This window comes from Hordeum vulgare, chromosome 2H (genome assembly GCF_904849725.1).
Source record: "Hordeum vulgare subsp. vulgare chromosome 2H, MorexV3_pseudomolecules_assembly, whole genome shotgun sequence".
Taxonomy (NCBI): domain Eukaryota; kingdom Viridiplantae; phylum Streptophyta; class Magnoliopsida; order Poales; family Poaceae; genus Hordeum; species Hordeum vulgare.
Window position 1 is genome coordinate 176,892,998 of NC_058519.1, and position 6,222 is coordinate 176,899,219.

Consider the following 6,222-nt stretch of genomic DNA (forward strand, 5'->3'; position numbering starts at 1 on the left):
CAGGTATGCAAGCTCTAGCGATCCTTCTATGGACTGGCGCAAGCATCTCGGAGTTGGAATATACGCTTTGATGAGATGATCAAAGTTTTTGGTTTTATACAAAGTTTATGAGAAACTTGTATTTCCGAAGAAGTGAGTGGGAGCACTATAGAATTTCTGATTAGAATATGTGATTGACATATTGTTGATCGGAAATAATGTAGAATTTCTAGAAAGCATAAAAGGTGGTTTGAAAGGAGTTTTTCAAAGGATAGAGCTACTTGAACATTGAGCATCGAGATCTGTAGAGATAGATCAAAACTCTTAATAGAACTTTCAATGAAATGCATTCCTTGACAAGTTTTTGAGGGAGTTCAAAATAGATCAGCAAAGAAGGAGTTCTTGGCTATGTTGTAAGGTGTGAATTTGAGTAAGACTCAAATCCCGACCATGGAAGAAGAAATAGAAAGGATGAAAGTCGTCCCCTATTCTTTAGTCGTAGGCTCTATAGTATGCTATGTTGTGTACCGCACGTGATGTCTGCCCTGCCATGAATTTGTCATGGGGTACGAAAGTGATCCAGGAGTGGAATTCTAGACAGCAGTCAAAAGTTATCCTTAGTAACTACTAGACTAAGGAATTGTTCTCAATTATGGAGGTGATAAAAGAGTTCGTTGTAAAGGGTTACGCCGATGCAAGCTTTGCACTAATCCAGATGACTTTGCATTGTAGACCGGATTTGTACAGTAGAGCAAACATTTGGAATAGTTCTGAATGGCACGTAGTAGCAGCATCTACCCGATGACATAGAGATTTGTAAAGCACACACGGATCTGAAAGGTTCAGACTCGTTGACTAAAAACCTCTCACAAGCAAGACGTAATCAAACCCCAGAACTATATGGGTGTTGGATTCGTTAAAATCACATAGTGATGTGAACTAGATTATTGACTCTAGTGCAAGTGGGAGACTGTTGGAAATAGGCCCTAGAGGCAGTAATAAATTGGTTTTTATTATATTTTCTTGCTTATGATGATTGTTTATTAACCATGCTATAATCGTATTGATTGGAAACTCAGATACATGCGTGGATACATAGACAAAACATTATCCCTAGTAAGCTTCTAGTAGACTAGCTCGTTGATCAAAGATGGTTAAGGTTTCCTAACCATAGACAAGTGTTGTCACTTGATAACGGGATCACATCATTAGGAGAATGATGTGATGGACAAGACCCAAACTATGAATGTAGCATATGATCGTGTCAGTTTATTGCTTCTGTTTTCTGCATGTCAATGTATCTGTTCCTATGACCATGAGATCATGCAACTCCGAGACACCGGAAGAATACCTTGTGTGTATCAAATGTCGCAACGTAACTGGGTGACTATAAAGGTGCTCTACATGTATGTCCGAGGGTGTCTGTTGGGTTGGCATGGATCAAGACTGGATTTGTCACTCCATGTGACGGAGAGGTATCTCGGGGCCCACTTGGTAATACAACATCACAATAAGCCTTGCAAGCAATGTGACAAAGGAGTTGGCCACCTAATCTTGTATTATGGAACGAGTAAAGAGACTTGCCGGTAACGAGATTGAACTAGGTATGGAGATACCGACGATCGACTCTCGGGCAAGTAACATACCGAGGGACAAAGGGAACATCATACGGGATTAACTCGATCCTTGACATAGAGGTTCAACCGATAAAGTTCTTTGGAGAATATGTAGGATCCAATATGGGCATCCAGGTCCCGCTATTGTATATTGACCGGAGAGTGTCTCGTGTCATGTCTACATACTTCTGAACCCCCAGGGTCTGGACACTTAAGGTTCCGTGACGTTTCTGTATAGTTAAGTTATAGGTGTTGGTGATCGAAGGTTGTTCGGAGTCCTGGATGAGATCCTGGACATCACGAGTAGCTCCAGAATGGTCCGGAGGTAAAAAATAATATATAGGAAGTCCTGTTTTGGTCACTGGAAAAGTTTCGGGCTCATTGGTAGTGTACCGGGAGTGCCGGGAGGGTACCAAGGGACCACCGGGAGGGGTGTGACGACCCAAAAGACCTCGTGGGATGTGGGAGGAGTCAAACCAGGCCCTAGTGGGCTGGACAAACCAACCACTAAGTCCCATGCGGCTATGGGTGGTAAAAACCCGAAGGTGGAAAGGGTTTCCAAAGGGAGAGGGGGAATATTCCAAGTGGGAGGAGTCCTACTTGGAGTAGGATTGGAGTAGGACTCCTCCACCTCCAATTTCGGCCAAACCTTGAGGGTTGGAGGGTGCCTACTCCCCTCCCTCCCTCCTATATATATTAGAGGATTTAGAGGGGATAGCTAACCCTAATTGCCACGTGCTCCCACTACTTCTCTGTAGATCTCTTTCTCCTCTAGTCTAGTTCAGCGGTGCTTAGGAGAAGCCCTGCTGGATTATTTCACCACCACAACCACCACGCCGTCGTGCTGGAGAACTCATCTATCTCTCCGCCCCTCTTGCTAGATCAAGAAGGCAGTGATCGTCATCGAGTTGTACGTGTGTTGAACGCTGAGGTGTCGTCCGTTCGACACTGGATCAGGATGGATCGTGATGGATCGCGGGACAGATCGTGATGAGATCGCGGGACGGGCTGTGATTTGACTCGCGAAGATGTTCCACTACATCAACCGTGTTATATACGCTTCTGCTTGGCGATCTACAACGGTATGTAGATTCACTCTCCCCTCCCGTAGATGATCATAACCATGGATAGGTATTGCGTTTGCGTAGGATTTTTTTTGTTTCACATGCGACGTTCGCCAATATTTAGGTGGTGGAAGTGAGCAGCCCCTACCACGTGCTTCTCGGCTGATCGGCCCTGGCCAAGTTCATGGGGTCCCCCACTACGCCTACCTCAAGATGAAGATGTTGGATCCCAAGGGCATCATCACCATCAACGGGGAGTACAAGAAGTCACAGGTCATCGCCAACGAAAGGCGCCAGCTCGACCGGCTCGTGGCTCAAGCCGAGGCATAGCCGGCTATGTCGGCTCCGCCTCGCCAGTCGCGAAATGAGGTGGCATTCATGCCATCCAAGGACACCAAGCAGGTGTCTCTCGACCAGACCAACCTCCAACAGTGCGTCACCATCGATGCCAGCCTCAATAACAAATAGGAAGGCGAGCTCGTCGACTTCCTCCGTGAGAATCGGGACATCTTCACATGCTCGCCCAAAGACATGTCGGGTGTACCGTGAAATTTCGTCGAGCACAAACTCCATGTCCAGCCAGAGGCCAAGCCGGTCAAACAAACCCTTCATCATTTCTTTGAGGAGAAGCGACGCGTCATAGGTGAAGAATTCGTTGGTCTCCTTGTAGCCGGATTCATCATGGAAGTGTTCCACCTGGACTGGCTGGCCAACCCAGTCCTCGTGCTGAAGAAGAACAAGACCTGGCGCATGGGCATTGACTACACCCGCCTGAACAAGGTGTGCCCCAAAGATGCATTTGCTCTGCCTCGGATCGATCAGGTGATCGACTCCACCGCCGGCTGCGATTTGCTATCCTTCCTGGACCCATACTTCGGCTACCACCAGATCAAGCTTGACCGAGACGACTGGCTCAAGAACTCTTTCATCACCCCGTTCGGGCCTATGATACATTACGATGTCTATCGGCCTAAAGAATGTTGGTGCCACCTTCCAGCGTTGCATGTAGAAGTGCTTCCTGCTCAAGATCGGCACAAACATGCACGTATACGTGGATGACATCATCATCAAAAACAAGAAGCATTTCATACTCCTCGACGATCTCCAGGAAACCTTCACCAACCTATGCGATTACAAGATCCGGCTCAACTGAGAGAAGTGCGTGTTCAGCATGCCACCTGGCCAGCTCCTTGGTTTCTTCGTCTCCGCCCATGAGATCGAAGCCAACCCAGAGAAGATCTAGGCCATCGAGCACATGCACAAGACGACCAAGTTGAACAATGTCCAAAATTTCACCGGCTTCCTCGCCTCGCTCAGCCAGTTCGTCAGCCGACTAGGTAAAAAGGTTGTGCCCCTCTACTGGCTCATGAAGAAGATGGCACCCTTCGAGTGGACCGAACAAACGGACGAGCCTTTCCACGACCTCAAGCGCATGCTTTCCACCGCGCCAAGGGAGAATGAGCCCATCCTCGCCTACAACGCGGCCACCACCCATGTGGTTAGTGTCTTCCTACTCGTGGAGCGGCCAGAAGAGGGCAGGGCGGTGCCCATTCAGCGTCCTCTCTACTAACTAAGTGAGGTCGTCTCCAACTCCAAGCAGAATTATGCCCACTACCAGAAGATGTGCTACGGTGTGTGCTTCGCCACTCAGAAGCTGAAGCAATATTTCCAAGAACACACCATCACCATGGTGAACGCAGCTCCACTCTCAGAAATAATGCGCAACCGGGATGTTGCCGGCCACATCACCAAGTGGGCAATTGCCCTAGCCGACCACGACGTCCAGTACGAGCCATGCACGGCCATCAAGTCCCAGATGCTGGCCGATCTCCTCGTCAACTAGATGGAAACCCGGTACATGTCGCCTCCCCCTGACTCGATGCATTGGTGCATGCGCTTCGACGGCTCGAAGATGCGCATTGGCTTGGGAGCCGGCATCGTCATGTATTCCCTCAAGGGGCGTTAAGTCAAGTACACGGTCCAGATCCACTTTGCCACCCCCAACAACCTGACCGAATATGAGGCGCTCGTCCATGGCCTCTGACTCGCTCGAGAAATCGGCATATGATGCATCTCTTCTTCAGCGACTCAGACCTCATTATACAGTAAGTCTCGGGCGAATGGGACGCATGGGACACCAACATGGCAAGCTACTGCTTCCTCATCCAACAACTGACCGGATCCTTCGATGGTTGCGAATTTTACCATGTCCCTCGAACAGATAACAGGCAGACGACACATTGGCCAAGATTGGCTCCACCTGGCAGGCCACCCCAGCCGGGGTCTCCCTCGGGCGGTTGCTCAAGCCCTCAATAAAGTTGTCTCCCGAGTAGGACTCCATGTTTGTCCCATACGATGCCTCTAATGCCCCCTCCGATCTAGTCATGGTCGACTCCGCTCCAGAAATACCAGGCTCCGGCTCCGACACCGTCCTGACCACACAAGAGGCACTCCAGGCCAGCCTGGACCCGGGAGGTACCGGCTTGGACCCAGATCCCGTCGGCTCAAACAACAATATTTGTGCCTTCTTGGGATCAGCACATCCCTACTTTCCTCGCGCTCGGCGAGCTTCTGCCCAACAAAGCGCAACGTGGCAAGTGTAATGCCAGGCTCCGCTTACACTATCATCAACCGTGATCTCGTCAAACACAACACAAGCGGCGTCTTCCAGCGCTGCGTGGAGGCAGCCAAGGGATGCAAGATCTTCAAAGACATACACCAGGGTGAGTGGGGCCACCATGCCGCCTCGAGAGCCCTCGCGGCCAAGGTGTTCCACCATGGGTTCTATTGGCCGACGGCTCTCAGCGATGCCAAGGCTTTGGTGGATATGTGCAAAAGATGCAAGTGCTTCAGTAGTCGTAACCATTTGCCCGCCGCAACCTTAAATACCATCCCCATCTCGTGGCCCTTTGCCGTTTGGGGACTCGACATGGTGGGGACATTCAACATCGCACGAGGCGGCATGACACACATGCTGGTGGCCATCGACAGGTTCACCAAGTGGATCAAGGACAAGGCAATGAAGAAGTTGGATGACCCTATGACCGTGACATTCATCAAGGAAATCACCATCCACTACGGCGTCCCCCACAACATCATCACTGACAACGACGGGAACTTCACCAAGGTCGCTCTGGCCAGTTTTTGCTTCGCTCAAGGCATCCGTCTCGACCTCGCTTTGGTGTCCCACCCTTAGTCAAACGGCCAGGCAGAGCGGGCCAACAACATGAGCTTGGTCGGAATCAAACCTCGGCCCTTAGAGCCGCTGGTGCGCTCGGCCGACTGCTGGATCAATGACCTACCGACCGTGCTTTGGAGCCTGAAAAGCATGCCCAACTGATTTACCGGCTTCACACCGTTCTTCCTTGTGTACGGGTCTAAGGTGGTCAACCCCAAGGATATCGAGTTTGAATCTCCTCGCATGACGCTCTACATGGAGGCAGAGGCCAAAGAAGCCAGAGAAGACGGTGTCGACCTCCTCGAGGAAGCATGCGAGCTCGCCTTGAGCCAGTCATACATCTACCATAAAAGTTGTAGTGCTACCAGAACAATACGATCCTACC